Source organism: Sciurus carolinensis, chromosome 2, assembly GCF_902686445.1.
Source record: "Sciurus carolinensis chromosome 2, mSciCar1.2, whole genome shotgun sequence".
Classification (NCBI taxonomy): Eukaryota; Metazoa; Chordata; class Mammalia; order Rodentia; family Sciuridae; genus Sciurus; species Sciurus carolinensis.
This window is the reverse complement of record NC_062214.1, coordinates 172981218-172998680: the sequence shown is the minus strand read 5'-3', so window position 1 is coordinate 172998680 and position 17463 is coordinate 172981218. Positions and strand designations below refer to the sequence as shown.

The 17463-nt window shown below is 37.2% G+C and overlaps 1 protein-coding gene across 5 annotated transcripts in view; it reads left to right on the top strand.

Moving 5' to 3' along the window:
- The first annotated feature begins 41 nt into the window (after positions 1 to 41).
- Arel1 (apoptosis resistant E3 ubiquitin protein ligase 1) overlaps positions 42 to 17463 on the top strand; it is a 46392-nt gene continuing 28970 nt past the window's right edge. For 4 of the 5 annotated variants that reach the window (XM_047540266.1, XM_047540265.1, XM_047540264.1 and 1 more), the window contains exons 1-2: positions 42 to 265; positions 13542 to 13850. The gene's annotated coding sequence lies outside the window, so the exon portion shown is untranslated. The remainder of the gene's footprint in view (positions 266 to 13541; positions 13851 to 17463) is intronic. The other variant, XM_047540263.1, reaches the window with a different exon arrangement.

Sequence of the window (17463 nt, the reverse complement as noted above, 5' to 3'; positions counted from 1 at the left end):
AGGATAACCCGGAAGCGGAAGCCACTTTGAGAAACGGAAAAACCCCCGAGCCGGCTCTCAACTCCGGCAGAGACTAAAATCGAGGTCTCTTGGCGGGTGTGTTGAGGCTTGTGTCTTCGGTTGAGTACTGCTGCCACTTCCCAGGACACCGGAGCTGAGACTTCGCTGCAACTGTTGGCTTGGGTAACGTTTCTCTCCACCCATCCAGCTCGAGGCAGAGCCCAGCAGACCAACCTGCACCAGAATTCCCAGAGAGAGGACAAGGGTAGGGGATCGGAATCCTGGGTTGCTTAGTAGTTTGGGGAAACATACTGTCCTTATAGTCCAGCGCTGGGGCATCAGGTCTTCGCTGTCCAACCCCGAGGCTCTGGTTCCTACTCGGGTTTCCTAGCCGCAAAGTGCTTCGTGCACCTAGAAGAACCTTTCTTCTTGAATAAACAGTGCATTCGTCCCGGCGAAGAGAGTGAGGAAGCATCGCTTGAGGGCCTTCTTTAGGCTATCTCTAGAAAACGGGAACATGAACTTGCATATGTTACTATTCCTTAAGACAAGAATATGGTGGAAACAACTGGCATTTATCCTAAGGCTTGGCGTGCCTTCCTTCAGGGAAAAGGGAGAATTTGTGAAAACAAGAAGGGAAAGATAGTTTCCTTCCTCCCCCACATTCCAAGTATCTGCAATGTAGTCTTGTGGGTCTTCACCTTTTGGAGCTCATTCACACCCCATGAAAATTTGTGGAAAGCCAGGGACAGTTCTTTTAAAATTGAGTTTGCACGTGCCCGCGTGTACACACACACACACACACACACACACACACAACTTGTCTTAAAATTTAAAAGATTCGTGGACTATGAAGCTCATCCCTGGACCATTCAAGTGTCTGGAAACTTCATACTAAGAACCCCTATACTGTATACTGTATTTATCGCTTAGCGTTTTATATTACCTTTTATATTTATATTTATAGGTTTATATTTAACCTTCACAGTAACTTTGAGTACATTCATTTTAGGTATGGGGAAGCTGAGGCCTAGGCTTTGTTCAGGGTTCTGTTTGATCCCAAAGCCTATGCTTCCCTTTTTTTTTTTTTTTTTTTTAAATGGTGCTAGGTGACCAACCCAGGGCATTGTGCTTGGTAAGCAGTGCATTCTACACCCTCAGCCCCACCTGTGCTTTTCTTATTACTTGATACTATCATGTTTGAAAGCCCCAAATGCTTTCCGGTTAAAGAAAAAAGTGACCACTGTATAACCCTTACTGTAAGACAGTATATTGGTTAATATGAACTTAGGATCTAACTGATGGGTTAAAAAAAAAATCTCTGCCTCTTACTTACTGGCTGTATGACATTGGACAGGATAATCTGTGTCTCAGTTTCTTCATATGTAAAACTGAGATAATCATAGTATCTGCCTTACAGGGATGTTATTAGGACTACCATACTCATTTATAATATGTTACCTAAAACAATGCCTACCACAGAATATACTCTCAAAGTGTTTTCTGTGTTGTTCCCAACAGTTCTTCCAACTGTGGTGGAATTAGAATTTTATGGGTTGGGGATATAGCTCAGTTGGTAGAGTGCTTGCCTAGCATGCACAAAGCCCTGGGTTCAATCTCCAGCACAAAAAAAAAAAAAAAGAATTTTATGCCGTGTGTGTGTGTGTTGGGGCAGGTACTGGGGATTTTAATATATAGTTGCACTGTTTTAGAATTTGAATATGTTGATAAGCTTCAAAAACTTTTTATTATTGGGTTTTCAGGTCTTGAAAAGCTCAGTGGCAGGAAAATTTCTTGTGTTGATTTGGATGTAGATCTAATGTTTTTCTTGCTTCTCCTTTCTCTTTTAGGCATGCATGCATTTAAATTGTTTTGTGGTTTGCATATTCGTAGGCTCTGAATTTTTGATGTTGAAGTAGTTTTATTATTGAAGTATCTACAAATACCGTATGCACCTTTTGCTTTACCCCATTTGAAATCATTAGACGTTAATCTTTTCAGAACAGCTTGTCTCTGCCAAGCTGTCATTTCGTGGGTAGAGCTAACAGCAACCACTTTTTTTTTCCCCTTCATGGAATACAGTTTTATTTTTTAATTTTTTTAAATTTTTACAGACTGCATTTTCATTGTACACAGATGTACCCAATAATTTGTGTACAATCAATCAAAATGCAACCACTTTTTTGATACATTAGAACCTCTTGGTGATTAGGCAGTAAGCTTTTAAAGTACACATTGCCAGTTTTTTTTAAGTCAGTTGGAGTGCCAGCTCAGTGGTACAGTGCTTACCTGGCATGTGTGAGGTCCTGGGTTCAATCTCTAGCACTGCAGAAACAAAACAAAACATTTAGAGACTGATTCATTAATTTACTAATCAGTCTTTAAATGTTTTGTTTTGTTTCTGCAGCATATATATTTTCATTCAGAGGGACAGTTGCATATGATTGAATAGTAATTTGCATTTAAAATCAGGCACTGACAGGTACTTTGCGGGAAATACGTCCCCTGAATTTTGGAATTCATTTACTAACAATTATTTTTAAAAGCTGTTTGCAATTTTCATTCTGAAAATTTTCTGATTTCCTGGTTAATATTTGATAGGGAGCTAAGTTAGTGTGAGAATACCATGGGGGGATGAGAACATACTTAGAAAGCTATGTTTTTGCTGCATTGTTATTTTGTTGCAATCTGAGATTCTTGTAATCTGAGATTAAAGTACTCAGATACTCTATAACATTCTTTGATGAGAACAGGAAGGAAAGAGGTGGTGTTGATTCTGTTGGATGAAGCAGGAGGTAATGGTTTTCAGGTACATACTTGTAAGGAAAAGAAACGATTTTAATTCTTAGCAGTAAGAGGATTGTTTTGTATTTTTATGTAGTTCTGGAGAAAAAAACTCAAGGCATTGGACCCACAGTGTGAACACATAATTTGGCTTGGACTTCATTCCATGCACTAATTGGACTAATTTATCAATTTAAGTTGATAACAAATTCTTTATAAAGTATCATGGATAATCAAAGATTCCTTAAAGACTTCTTGGAGAAAGACTTGTGAACATTCAAATATGGCAGGTCATTAAATTGATATTTGTGAATTGAAATATTATAGAGAAATTATTTCACCTGTTCATCTTTCTGGTAGTGGTCCAGGTCAGTCCTGTTGTAGAATAGTTATTAATACAATCAGTGTGCCACATGACAGATCTGACTTTATGACCTTATAGAAGTCTGGTCTATCCACTTTGGGCATTTCAAATCCAAGAATATACACCCCTCCCCTGTCCCCGGTGAATATATTAGGAAGAGAAAACAGCTGAAACATCCCAAGTGTGATCTAGCATTTCATGTCTTGGTGAGGAGGGAAACCCAACCTGGCTGTGCAAATGACTTATAGGAAGGAAGGAGTTGAAAAAGATTTAAAAAAAATGTTTAGTCTAGCATTACTTGATTTGGGACAGTGATTAGGAAGTCATGATCACAATCCCATGGAGGAATGGGATATTAAGTGAGGAACCATATTTAAGTAAAAAAATAAAAGTAAAAAGTTGTGGAACAATTTTTTGAAACTGTAGAAAAGTTTCAAAGATAGTCCAGAGTGTTCCTGTACACCTTTCACCCAACTTCTCCTAATGTTAACTTTTTACACAACCAGGTACAGCTGTTACAGCTAAGAAATTAACATTATTATTAGTGGAACTACAAACTTTGGATTTTACAATTTTTAAAAATTTTTATTTATTTTTATTTGTTTTGCGGTGCTGGGGATTGAACCCTTGTGCTTGCACTCTATCAACTGAGCTATATCCCCAGCCTGGATTTTGCAAGTTTTTCTGCTCATGTTTTTTTCTTTTTCTTTTTCTCTCTCTCTCTTTTTTTTTTTTTTCACCTTCTTTTTTCTGTCCCATAACCCAGTCCAGAATACCATATTGCAGTTGGCCCATGTGTAATTTTTACTAACAGGTTGAGGTTCCTGATGAGTGCTTTTTTGTGCTATGTATGTGGTCCAGTAATCCCCTCTGATCATTGATGAAGAGTAAAAGTCATTGACCATGAGAATAAATATTATTACACCATTCCTTGATTCCCAAACTACTGGTAACTGTGAAGAGTTGGCTTTGCTCCCAGGAAGGTGTTGTGAAGTTTCTTGAGAGGCTAAGAGCTAATCCTGATTAAGGTGCCCATTCCAGGCTTCATCAGCACCTTGTGCTCACCTCGTAGATTTTACTACATGGAATTATAACTAGTGATTAACTTGTCTGCCTTCTTTGCTAATCTGTATTTAAGGAGTTGGTGACTGTTTTACTCATTTTGTTACAGCTTATTGCTTGGCATGTGGTAGGTTCTTAATACACATTTGAAGAAATAAATAAGTCCTTGTTTGGTAACATTGATTATTAGGTCAACAGAAATTTTGTTTTGAATTAGTAAGTGTTGAATTTCTTTCTTACATTGAGTCATATTAGGTTGCCATTTTTGTGACTAGTTGAGTTTTCATCTTGAAATCTTAAAGAAATATTAAATGTTCATTTAAGATTGCTATTCCTTTTGTACTGGGGGTAGAGCGCTTGCCTAGTATGTATGAAGCCCTGTGTTTGATACCTAACACCATTAAAAAAATTGTTCTTCCTTTAAATTGTGTAATTTATTTCCCATTTAAATAAGAGTAGAATTGAAAGTAATGACTCATAATAGAGGCAGAAATTCTTGATAGCTTTTAAGTATATGTACAACAATTCTATTTCTACCCCACTGGACTACAGTTCTGGTCATTTGCCTGCCACTTCATGCACAGTTAATGAAATAACAACTTCCTAGACTTATTGAGGGAGACAGCTTGTCAGACTCAGAGAAATAGTTTTAAAATCTTCCTGTTATAGCCAAGATTCAGTGGCCCAGGGTCACCAAAGCTTAAAAGCTGCCATGGGTTGGCAACATGGGGGCCTGTCCTAATTGTGTGGATCAGCACAATAGAGTCCATTTTGTATGCAGAAAAAGAATCAGGATAGGAGGAAGTAGTAAATTGAAGCTAATAGTTTTCCTTTTTAAAAGATCCCCAGAAATAAATCTGTTAATTTGTTGATTTAGATACCATATTGTCATCTGAATGTGACTCTAGCCTTGAATCCAGTCAACTGAGAGTACAATAAGTATCAATTAGAAAAAGCAGAATGAAATTTGAATTAACCAATTAGTTGGGCACGATGGTGCACGCATGTAATCCCAGCGATTTGGAAAGCTGAGGTAGGAAGATCGAAAGTTCAAGGTCAGCCTCAGGAACCTGTCTCAAAATAGAAAGGACTGGGAATGTAGCTCAGTAGTAAAACAACCCTGAGTTCAATCCCCAATACCAAAAAATAAGACAAAAGAGCAATTTGTGAAAATGTGAATCTATAGGATCTTGGCAATGGATCTCTCTAAAGTTCACATAGGAGTTTGGAGTTTTAACTTGTTCATCAGCGTGTCTTTTAAGGGTGAGTGTTTCCCAAACACTTCTGTCATTTGCCCACCACTGTCATGATTTTTGCCACACCCATTTGCCAGCTAAAAGGTGATTTCCTCAATATTCCTTTAAATTTCTAACTAATATATATGGAAAACTGGTATAGAAAAGGAAATCATAAAAAAACTTTTTATTTTAAGTATATTTATAGGAATTTCACCTAAAACAATGTCATAGTATAATTCTGTACTTCGGAAAACACTGTACTTGGGGAGTTCATTCTGGATACTTCATTGTGATTGAACACCACTTTTCCTGCTTGAAATTGCACCTCTATATAAGGGGTATCTAAGTCACATGCAGAGCTTCTGTGGTTCTCTTTAGTGAAGATGACTTAGTAGTGATGAAGAATTTTTTGTTTTTTCCCTTTGTAGTGCTGGAGGTTGAACCCACAGTGTCATGTGTACTAGGCAAGGACAATCCCACTTAATTACATCCCCTACCTGTGATGAAGAATATTAATTAACCATTGCTTTAGGACTGAAAAAGAGCAGAGCATAAACATCTTATAATGCAGAGTATCATGAAAGATATTTCTAAAAAATTAAGCCACAATTTCTATAAAAATGACTTTGAAAATAACCAAGAAATTTATTCTTAATTTAGAAGACCATTTTTATTCTGGTTACTACATGTTAAATACCTCTGTTACCATTACATTTGCTGTGATTAAAAAGTAGCACTTTCAGGTTCATTTATTTGAACAAAGCAATGAAAAAAAAAAAAAAAAAAGAAAGAGAAAGAAAAACAACTTTAATCCCTGACATAGAGTTCCAAGTAGGACTCTGTGGGTCAGTAATTTTAGAACCTAATATTTTCTGGATTTAGGGTAAAGTATGTGATAGGGACATAAAAGAGCCAATTTTCTATTTTTTTCCCCCAGATGTCCATGGGGTTAAAGAAAGAGCATTGGTAAATTGCATTTCTTCATCTCTGAGTTTACTAGCTTTGAATCCCTTTTTCCCATTCTAAATTTGTACTGAGGATTGGCAAACTCCATTTTAGAGGGCAGGTGATATAAACAGTGCTTTTGTATATACTATATATTTCATTTTGAGTGAGGCACTCTGACTAGTTTTAAAGAGAATGGTGCAAGAAAAAAGGTGAATTAATGAATGTAGAATTACTTTTGTCTGGCTATCTTAACCTTATGAGCCTTAATTTTAATTTACTGCTTAGCTTTCTCTAGCCCCCTCCCAGGTGAGAGTGCCTTAATTAATGGTGGGAATGATTTTAGAAAAGTGACTCCCTGACTCCAGAAGGCTTAGTAGTCGATCACCCTCGGCTGAACCTCAAGGTGCATGCTCTGGGTTGTGGAATTTTGTTGTTTTCAGAACCACCTTGAGACTGCAGAGGTTCTGGTCCATTTGATGAGAAGCAAAGGACTGAAACCTTGACTAAATTTAGGTAAGCCACTTACTGGGTTAAAGAGGGGAAATCTTTTGAAAGATAAAAATTGTTTCAAATTCAGAAATAGACTATAACTTTAGTGGTGCTTGATAATGTAGGAAGTTGAATTTGAAAGAATCTAAGAAATAACAAAATTCAATAATTATGGGGTCAATGGAATGCAGGAGTTAAAAAAATTTTGTTAAAATTTGATAAGAGGTATTTTTTTCTCATGTGAAACTTAGATGAATTGGAAGAAAATGAAAGTCCTTGTGACCTGAGTTGGGAAAAAAAATTTTTTTAAATACTAGGGATTGAAAGATTCGACCACTGAGCCACATCCCCAGCCCTTTTTAAAAAATTTTTTTAAAATTTTATGAAGAGACAGGGTCTTGCTGAGTTTCTCAATGCCTTGGTAGGTTGCTGAGACTGGCTTTGAACTTGTGATACTCCTGCCTTAGATTCCTGAGCTGCTGAGATTATAGGCGTGTGCTACACTGTGCCTGGCAAGATTTTTTTTTTTTTTTAAATAGGACACTAACCCCACAAACTATAAAAGAAAAAAGTTGATAAATTAGATTTCATCAAATTTAGAAGTGCTTATTACTCTTTGGTTCATTTTCTCTTAAGAATGGCAAAAGATGCTTCTTGTTCTTGGTTGTCATTTTCTTTCTTTCTTTTTTTTTGTAGTGGTGATTGAATCCAGGGGCACTTTACCACTGAGCTCCATCCCCAGTCCTTTTTATTTTTTATTTCGTGATGGGTCTCCCTAAGTTGTTCAAGGTCCTGTTAAGTTGCTGAGGCTGGCCTTGAACTTGTGGTCCTTCTGCCTGAACTCCCGGAGTCAGTGGGTTTACAGGTGTACACCACTGTGCCTGGCTTGTTGGTCTTTTTGACCTGGCAAATCATCAATTTTGTTGCTTCTAAGAATAAAAAAATTACATCTTTTATAATGTGTGATCCTTTTTCTCTCTTGGTTAAAAAAATCTCTCGTGTTTTCTTGTAGCTTAATGTCTAAAATAGAGTCATATTAAAGTTTTAAATTAAGTATTTCTGAGCTCTCATTCTTCCTCTTCTAAAAATACTTCCCTGCCCTTCTTGGGACTCTTTGATACATTAATATTACTGCTTAAGTGTATAGGTTCTGGAATTAGATTGCCTGGCTCTTTCAGTTATCAACTGAGTGACTTTATTGGCAAGTTATTTTAGTTCTCGGTGCCTCTGTTTCCTAATCTTATAGGTTATTTTCAGTGGATAATAATATTCTTATCTCATACTGGTGATGTGAGTTTAAAGGAGATAATACAAACAATGCACTTTGTAGAGTACCTGGCACACAGTATGTTCTTGATAAAGATTTTTTTTTCTAATTTTTATTATTATCACCCTTGAGAGAAACCCTGGAATTTCAGTATTTTAGATTGTTGCTGTGGTTTTCACATGGATTTTCTGGAAAGCCAGTTAGTCCTTTGGGTAAACTCAAGCCATCTTCCTCACTTACTGTAGGTTGAGCTGCTGTGGTCTAATGCAAACCACCATCATAACCTGGCAACTCAGCATACAGCAATATCCCCAAAGGTACTCTTATAAAACCATGTCACCTGGGTCTAGAGTTTGATTTCTCAACCAGTCTTCCCTTTCTTTTCTTCACGTCTTGCTGCTCAAGAGCAACTGGATTCCTTCCCTTTCTCAATGCCACTCCATTTTCCATATGATGCAGCTGTAAGAGGAGCTAAGTAACTTGTTCAGGATCACTCAGTAAAATTTATTCTCTCAACCACCAGTGTGGGACTGAGAATTATTCACCCTGGTTCATGATGCTGAGCTTTTCATCACTCCTTTTTTGTTTTTTTAACACTTGGTGTTGTTCTTATGCCTATGATATCAGCCTTTTTTTTCCTTCTTGCTTTTGCAAATGCTTGTTCATTTTGAAGTAATAAACTTCACTGACCCTATTGTGAAGACTTTTCAACTCTGCTACCTCTCCTTCCCCTGCCTTTCACACTTTGTTTCTTCATACTCTTGGCACTTGCCACATTGTGTCATCTCTCTCCCATGTTGAACCAAGTGCACAGGTTAAGACTGAACCCTGTCTCATTTATCCTTGCACTTTAGCTTTTAGCACACAGCCTGGCATACAGCAGATGCTCAAGAAATGTGAAATCAATTAAGAGTAAATGATGCAGAAGAACCTAAAACTGGTTGTCAGTGAATTACAGGATGAAATCATGTAGTTTTAGCAAATTATTTTAGCCAAAGAAAGTAAGCATAGATATCTAGAGAGGGGGAAACAGCAGCAAAGTAATTTAAATGTAAGTATACGGAGGCCTGAGGTGTGGCTCAGTGGCAGAGCACTTGCCTAATACATATGAGGCACTGGGTTCAATCCTCTGCACCACATAACAAACAAAAATAAAGGCATTCTGTCCATCTGCAACTTCAAAAGAGAGCGGGGGCAGGGAAAGTTAAAAAAAATGTAAGTGTATGGCATAGATGGTAGTGTGCAGTAGTTGATCGGAAGTTGAGTGTTGTGCTTTTCAAACTTTTTGACTCAAGCACCTCTGGTGGTACAGGGTAGTAGTTGTATAACCCCTGAGGGCTTTACAATTTGGCAGAGCCTCCCAAGAGCCCTTTGGCTTAAGTATAAAATATCTATGAATATTTTGAGCATATCTGTGTTCTGTCTTTAGAAATCCATGGAATTTCTGCATATTTTTTTCTTCATTTTATCTTCTGGTATGATAAATGTTGCAGGAACATATGACACTTATTCTCTGACTTCTAGCACATTCTGGCATTCTCTGATACCCAAATCTGTGAGGCATGAAATGGGGTTATAGTCTAATATGGCAGCATAGTAACTTGCTGTGATTTGGGGGATTGCCTACTCAGGAGTATTATGTCATGGAACCAAGGAGGATGAGCTCATCTGGTTCTAACTCAGCTATTCCTGGAAGGCTGCAGTCAGTTGGAGGCACCTCATTACCAGAGTGCTGGGGACCAGCTGGAGAGAGTTCACAGAAGACCCGCAGGAATGTTCAAGAGACTGGACAGGCTGACTGATGAAAGAATATAAATGAAAACCTTATACTTGGCTGAACTAAGACAACAGAAATATACAACTGTATAAATATCTCAAGAATATAAACTTGATGTGGGCGGGCAGTCTTTTATAGTGGTATTTTGAGGTGGGGAGAATAAGCCAAGGATGAAATCAAGCCAACGAAATTATAAACTAATAATTCAAAGGGTCTGATGGTACACAATTTCTTGGAACCTCCATAATTAGACCACTCTAACCTGTGGGCCTCTTACTAATTGTGATTATTTTTTAAATTTGATGTTCCTGGTCTCATGACTGGTGCTCTAGGTATAGGATGCTGGAGACTGCATCTTGGAAAGCACTATCTTTCGTTTGTCCTGTCTTGTTTTGTGGAAATCAGTAGGTGATTATGGAAGTCCTGTGTGCTGCCACTTAGCTCTAGTACCAGAATACTGAAGTGGACATTAATGTCAGTTTTTTCTTAGCTTTTTAGAATAGGACTTTAAAAATAGAGACTGACTCATTAATATGTATTATAATAATTTTAGGAACCAAGATACAGTATTTGATCCCCAAGGTACATTGTATAAAACACATTCTTTGGAAAATGATTGTGTGAAATTCCTAAGTGCGCTATGAATGTTGACATGAAACTTTTAAATAAGAGTCGAAATTAGAAACATTAACATAATTCTGTAAGTTTGTAGCTCTTTTCCTAAGAAGCGATAGTAGAATGAGAAGAAAATGATTTTTATGCCTTGATTTGGTAGAAATGTTCACATACAAATATGTGGTTACATTGCTTCAAAACTAATACCTACACCAGGGGTGGGTATACTTTTCCCATAAAGGGTCAGATAATAAAGCTTTGTTTTATTACATTTTTTATTATATCTCTGCTGCAACCAGTCAGCACTGTTATTGTAGTGCAAATGCAGTCATAGGCAATATGTAAATGAATGAACTTGGATCTTTTCATTCTGTTTTTACAAAAACAGATAGATTTGGCCTGCCATCTGTAGTTTGCAGGTGCCTGCATTTAACTCTTGTTCCTGAAAGTGTAATCTGTAAGACCTGTGAGCTTGTAGATATAGAAAATATTGGGCCCCTTTCAGACTGCTCTAGAGTGTAGGTTATTCTTCTGAAACTTAAACATGTGTAGCAACTACCTGGGGTTCTTGTGAGTACAGTCCCTGAGATAGAAGGGCCAAATATCCTACTAGCTATGGATGGCAAAAGATTAAGACCTAGCCAGTGTCCTCGGGGAGCTATAGTCTATTAGGAGAGACTGCTATATAAACAAATAATTATAATGCAGACTAATAAATGCAGTCATAGAGGTATCTTCAGGATAGGAGTATCACGGAGGAGGAAGTGATTGATTTCTGCCTAGCATGGGTAGAATCCTTACAAAAATGCCGAGGGGTGGAGTTGGGTAGGGCTTGAGTTGCATCCTGAAGCTCACTAGAGACACTGAAGCATTGGAGTAAGCATGGTAGTTCATGGTGGTGACAGTAAAGGTTATATTAGAACTAAGAGTTACTTGGCTTAATAATTAAGCTGCTGATCACAGGGTTGGAGACCCTCTAAAATCATAATGAAGAGAAATAAAAGTTCAGTACACTTTATCTTAATTTCTTTTTACTATTTTTGTGTTTGAAAAAAGGTAACTTGCCTGTTCTCTCTCCTTTTTAGGAAAATAAATCCCTAAAAATCATATTTCTCAAAGACTTTTTTATGTGTTCTTGCAAAATTAAGAATTTGGAAGCCAGGGGCAGTGGTACATACCTATAATGTTGAGAAGCTGAGGCAGGACAATCTCAAGCCTGCCTGGGAAACTTAGGAAGCCCTTGTCTCAAAAGAAAAGGAAAAAAAAGGGGCGGGGAGGGCTGGGAATGTAGCTCAGTGGTAAAGAAAGCACCCCTGAGTTTAATCTCCAGTACCAACAACCGTAACAACAACAACAACAAAAAGAATTTGAAAACACTGAAAGGTACAGGTAGAAAAGAAAAATTCTATTTACCAAGAGATGACCTCTATTAACATTTCATGTTTTTCTTTCAGTTTTCTTTATTACGTTTCTGTATTAAGTTTTCTAAAATTAGGCTTGTGCTACAATGTGAACAATTTCATGCCTGCCTTTTCACTTTGTGAACATTTTATTTGCAAGCATTTTTTGGTTATCATTCCTTAAAAGTCTCACTTTAAAAGCTTTATGTAACAATCATAGAGATCTCTTGTTGATCTATTCTTTTGTTTGTGAATCCTTTAAGTTGGTTCCAGATGCTAGTTGACCCATGTTTTGGCTATGTACCTGGCAATCCTGTCACCATGTGTTAAAATATATGAATATTCTTATTTTTAATTATAAAAGTTTGCCAACTTATTTGATCTGTAGGCCTTCATTCATTCATTCCATTCTGTTCTAATTAGCATTTTGGGTTTTCTTCTTTGGTTCCCATAACAGAGAGACAAGACAATAATCATTAAAAGCGTAGATTTCTGACTGACTGGGTTTAGCTGTATTACTTTTTGTGCATAATCTTGAGAAAGTACCTTATCTGCCTTATACTCCACTCTATAAAGTTAAGAAAATTGTGTTTATGTCTTAGGATTGAGTCACGAAGCACTAAGAGTAGTTCCTGCCATGTGTAAGACTGTTTCTTGGGATTGGGGTTGTGGCTCAGTGGTAGACTGCTTGCCTAGCATATGTGAAGCATTGGGTTCAATTCTCAGCACTGCATATAAATAACAGAATAAAAATAAAGGTCTGGGGCTGGGGAGATAGCTCAGTCGGTAGAGTGCTTGTCTTGCAAGCACAAGGCCCTGGGTTCCATCCCTAGCACCACACACACACACACAAAATAATAAAATAAATAAATAAAGGTCTGTCAACATCTAAAAAAATACTTTATAAAAAATACTGTTTCCATTAATTGTTTAGTAGTGTCTTCTCATTTGTTTTATATTAGCTCTTTGTATATGTATTATAATAAACCCCCTTTCTGTAACAGTCGGTCATGAAGATCTCTGTGGGTTCAAATTGACTTTACCGTACTTGTCTTAGTAACTTTATTTTGAAAATTCATATTTTTCCCCTGCTCCCAACTCGTAGTAGTAGATTTCACTGTTTTAAAGATAACATTAGCTTTGTTTAATCACGTCTTAGAAATTAATACATGGGCACAAATGGAATAGATTACACAAGCTGGTAGTTCAGGCTTCTCTTTCCCAGCAGAACATTGCCTTGAGTCTTTTCATGGTATGTATGAACCTCTAACCTAGCTTTCTGGGTGCTTTTGTCTCATTTTTCATTCACCTGGGTTCCAGGGCTTGTGTGACAACCTCATTAAACTGAAACTGGACTGAAGTTGTATTGCATCTCCCTCTTTAAATCTGTGCCTAGTTTGCCCCTGCTGAAGGACTGTAGTCAACTGACTCTTTGTGAAGTTTGAGTGGAGTTACAATTGGGGATACTTGGTCAGTTTACCAAACCTTGGTTACTTTCAGTGTACCAGATTTCCCACTGCCTGTTCTCTTTGTTGTTTGGGGGAGGGGATCCTTTTCAGAAAGAAAAACCTATTACACTTACCTTTTTTCTTTATAGGGTAGGATCCTGGAACACCAGAACAGATGCATCCCTTAGCAGTTGATTGTACCCTGCGTTAGAGAAGTCCAGGAATGATATATTCTTGGGCTATATTTCTCCACCTTGGAATTCATCCAGTTCGTTACAAAAACACCGGCCTTCTGCTTATTGTGACACACACTCAGTGAAAGTCTGATGGATAGACCCTTTCCAGTGGCTTTGTGGCTTTTTTCTTCATGTGGAAGTTGGAAGACAAAGTGAAAGGAGCCAGAAGTTATTTGCTTTTGTGAATAACTTGGTTCTCGGAACATGGGCCCTCGTTTAAAGGTAAGGTAATAGACTGGGTTTAGATTCAGTTATTGGGGTGCAGAACGTGAATCCAGGGACTAGGTTCTAAGTCTCCTTAGAAAGAGATAGCTGTTGAAACACAGATTGTAGTGAGAATTGACTTTGTCCCTGGCAGAGCATTTTTGAATATGAAGAAACTAATTTTCCATTTTTGGGAAGTGACTTTTTCACAACTGATCTTCAATGTTGGAGCTAAAATTTACATGACTTTAATTATAAATCTTTATACTACAGAAGAAGCAAAGAGTTTACAATATCCATGTCAATCAACATCAACATTGCTTTGACACAGGTATTTTCAAGTATTCCCCCCTCCCCATTTTGTAGGTAACCTGAGTCAAAGGGCTGTGATATGAAGAGAATCCTTTGGGGAGCAAGTGTTCTCTGCACTAGATAATTGGTACTGCATTCCACCTTCCACTGTCATGCTTTATTTTTATTTCAAAAGATAGCTAAAAGAACCTTAAGAGCATATCCTTCTAATTTTAGCCTCACAGTGAAATTCCTAACAGATAGATTGGGTAGTTTTTCAATATTTTATTTATTTTCTTAAATCTCTTCCTAAGTACTTGGCTGTGACTTTGAATTCATTTTTCATAATTCAGCATTGTATGAGGTTGAACACTTTGGGCCTCAGTGTTAGACAGGTTCAGTTCTCAGCTGTGTCACTTGACCAGTTTTGAGATGTTCAGCAGGTTTTTTCTAAGCCCAGCCTTTTTTTTTTTTTTTTTTTTTCCTCCTCTAATCTTATTTTACCAGGTTGTTGTGACAATTATAGTACTTAGACTAACATTGTAAAGCACCTTGGGTGGTGTTTACCTGTGGTAAGTGCTTAATAAAGGGATGGAGAATTATTAGTTATTACTATTACTGTTACAATACTACTGCTAACTTTCGAGTATTTATAGTTTGCCACATTGTATAAAGGCACGACCACCTTACAGGTTAATTTGATAATAAAATATTCAAGTAAGAAAATAGTGTGAATAGTGTGGTAGAGACATTTCTCTGTGTGCTTGTTCTAGACTTTGGAAGAGTTCCAATATAATTTTATGTAGGAGAGGTGTGAGCAGCAGAAAGTGGAGGGTACTGTAGAAACTTGTAGAAAAATACATGAGAATCCTCTTACTGGTGAGTATTTGATACATGCTGATTGAGCAGAATTAAATTGGCAATTTTTGGTCTGAAGAACTTAAGCGAATATACTGCTAATTAAAGAAGTCTTTTGAACTATATGTAGGCTGAGAGCATAGCTTTGTGGTAGAGCAGCTGTCTAGGAATGCATGAGGCCTTACATTCAATCCCCAGCACTGCAAAAAGCAAACAAAACAAAAACAGTTTTCAAAAGGAAGATTCTAATAAATAAATAAATAAATAAATAAATAAATAAATGGAAGATTCTATCAGTGAAATTTCTGATCCTTAGGCAGTCTGGACAAAAGAAAGAATAAACATTAGGCCTTATCCATTCAGCAGATATTTTATTCATATTTATTGCAGTTATTAAATGTAATTATGTTGAATGCTTTGGAGATTTTTTTTATTATTGCTTTGGAGGATTTTAAGACAAGTCTTTGCCTTAGGTTATTTACCTCTGAAAGGAAAAATAGACAAGAGATTAAAAGTTAGAATATAAGAGCCATAAGATAAATGAAAACAAAATTGCATGGAAATTCAGAGGTATGAAGGAATTTCTAAGTTCGAGATTAGGGAAGTTTCAGGGAAAGGGGATATGATTTTTTGTAGACTTTAGGATCGGGAGGTATGTTGTAGATAGAGACTGAAAGCAGGGAGGTGTTTCCAGGCAGAATTTTAAAAAGGCAAGGAAATGGGACATTTTAGGGCATGTATATGAAATTGTAAAAGATGTATTTTAGGTAGCTCATAGAACAAGATTGAAGGATAATAATGAATAATTAGGGGAGATGTAGCCAAGGAGAATAATGTGGGGGGGGTAGTGAGAGGCAGGGCAGAGAGAACCCCCAACAGGGTCAGTAAAAGAATAGAAAAATGCTTATGGAACAAAGGTGAAATCTGAAATAAAAATCATTTTAGTGACAAAAATAGGCTATGTAAATGCATTCAAGAAGAGCCAGAAAGGGGAAAAGTATGGAAGGAAGGCAAGTTCAAAATGTGACCCTGGGGAAAACTTGGAGATAGGCAAATATTCTTGGGAAGGTATTTGAACTGTGAGCAGTGCTATATTTTACAGAAGTCAAATCAGTGAGCGAGGAATTGACAGAGCTTGCTCCTTAACTATAAGGAGGTTTTTTTTGGTGGGGGTGGGGTGAGGTACTGGGGCACTCAACCACTAAACCACATCCCCAGCCCTGTTTTTTATTTATTTAGAGACAGGGTCTCGCTGAGTTGCTTAGCTCCTCACTTTTGCTGAGACTGGCTTTGAACTTGGAATCTTTTCTCAGCCTCCTGAGCCCCCGGGATTACAGGCATGCACCACTGCACCCAGCTCATAAAGAGGTTTTAAGAAGAGAGGAGAGTCCTTTGGGAAAAAGTTGTAATTGGTATGCTGAGTTTTAAATGATAAATGGTTTAGGGTAGAAATATAGAATTGACTTACTGGAAAAGATCTACAGGGTCCAGAAAATCAGTAGTGATGATTTGGTTGAGAAATATGGGAAAGGGGAGAAATGCCCAAGAATTCAACAGGATAAAACTTATTACTGCTAACTTTATGAGACCCAGGACTTTGTTGTGTTATATGCCATTCCCCCAGTACCTGGTACATTAATTAAGTGTTCAGTATTTTAGGATGAGATTTTAACTTCTTGGAACATTTTTTAGACATCAAATTAGAATAGTATGAAACTCTTCTGTGCAGGTGGAGATTTTAGATATAGTAAGAGAAACCATGTCTTTTGTAACTGATGCATTTGTCATCGAAGAAAGTGTGGGCCAGTAAAGAGTTTCCCTTGATTTCTTCAACTCTGAAGCAGAGTAGTAGTGATACTGGTACTTCTATAGATAATAATTGTAATAATTACCAAAAATCTTGAAAACTTACTGTGTGCCAGACTTAGTTGAAAGCTGTTAATATATTAGCTCATTTAATTCTCATGGCACCCATATGAGGTACATTGTAGGTATTAACCCCTCTTGACAGATAAAGAAAGTGGCATTCTATAGATAGATTAGATGATTTGTTTTTGTCCACTTTGTGAGTGACAGTATATGGACTTGAACCCAGATAATCTTAACTGTAGACTCTTTTCCCTTATCTTCTATTATACTGTTTGATTTTAGAGCTTTGATTGCTTTGGGGACTTATGTTGAAGTCATATCATATTAAAGGAGATGGTACCACAGTAAATGATCAATCTTAACTCTTTTATAGCAGTAAAAAGCCTAGTTGCAGCCCTGGAACTGATCCTTAGGCTTTTACTTACTGCTTGTGAGCTGCCTCTCATAGGAAAGGTTGTTGTAGGTGTCAGAGATCATAGATCTGAATTTTTCAGCCATGGTGATTCAAACCATAAATTTGGCATTAATTCCCCCAAAGGAGCAAGAGGCTTGATACCACAAGCCTGTGCCATCAGCCACATGTACTTCATTTGCTTCTGAATGCTGTAACTTT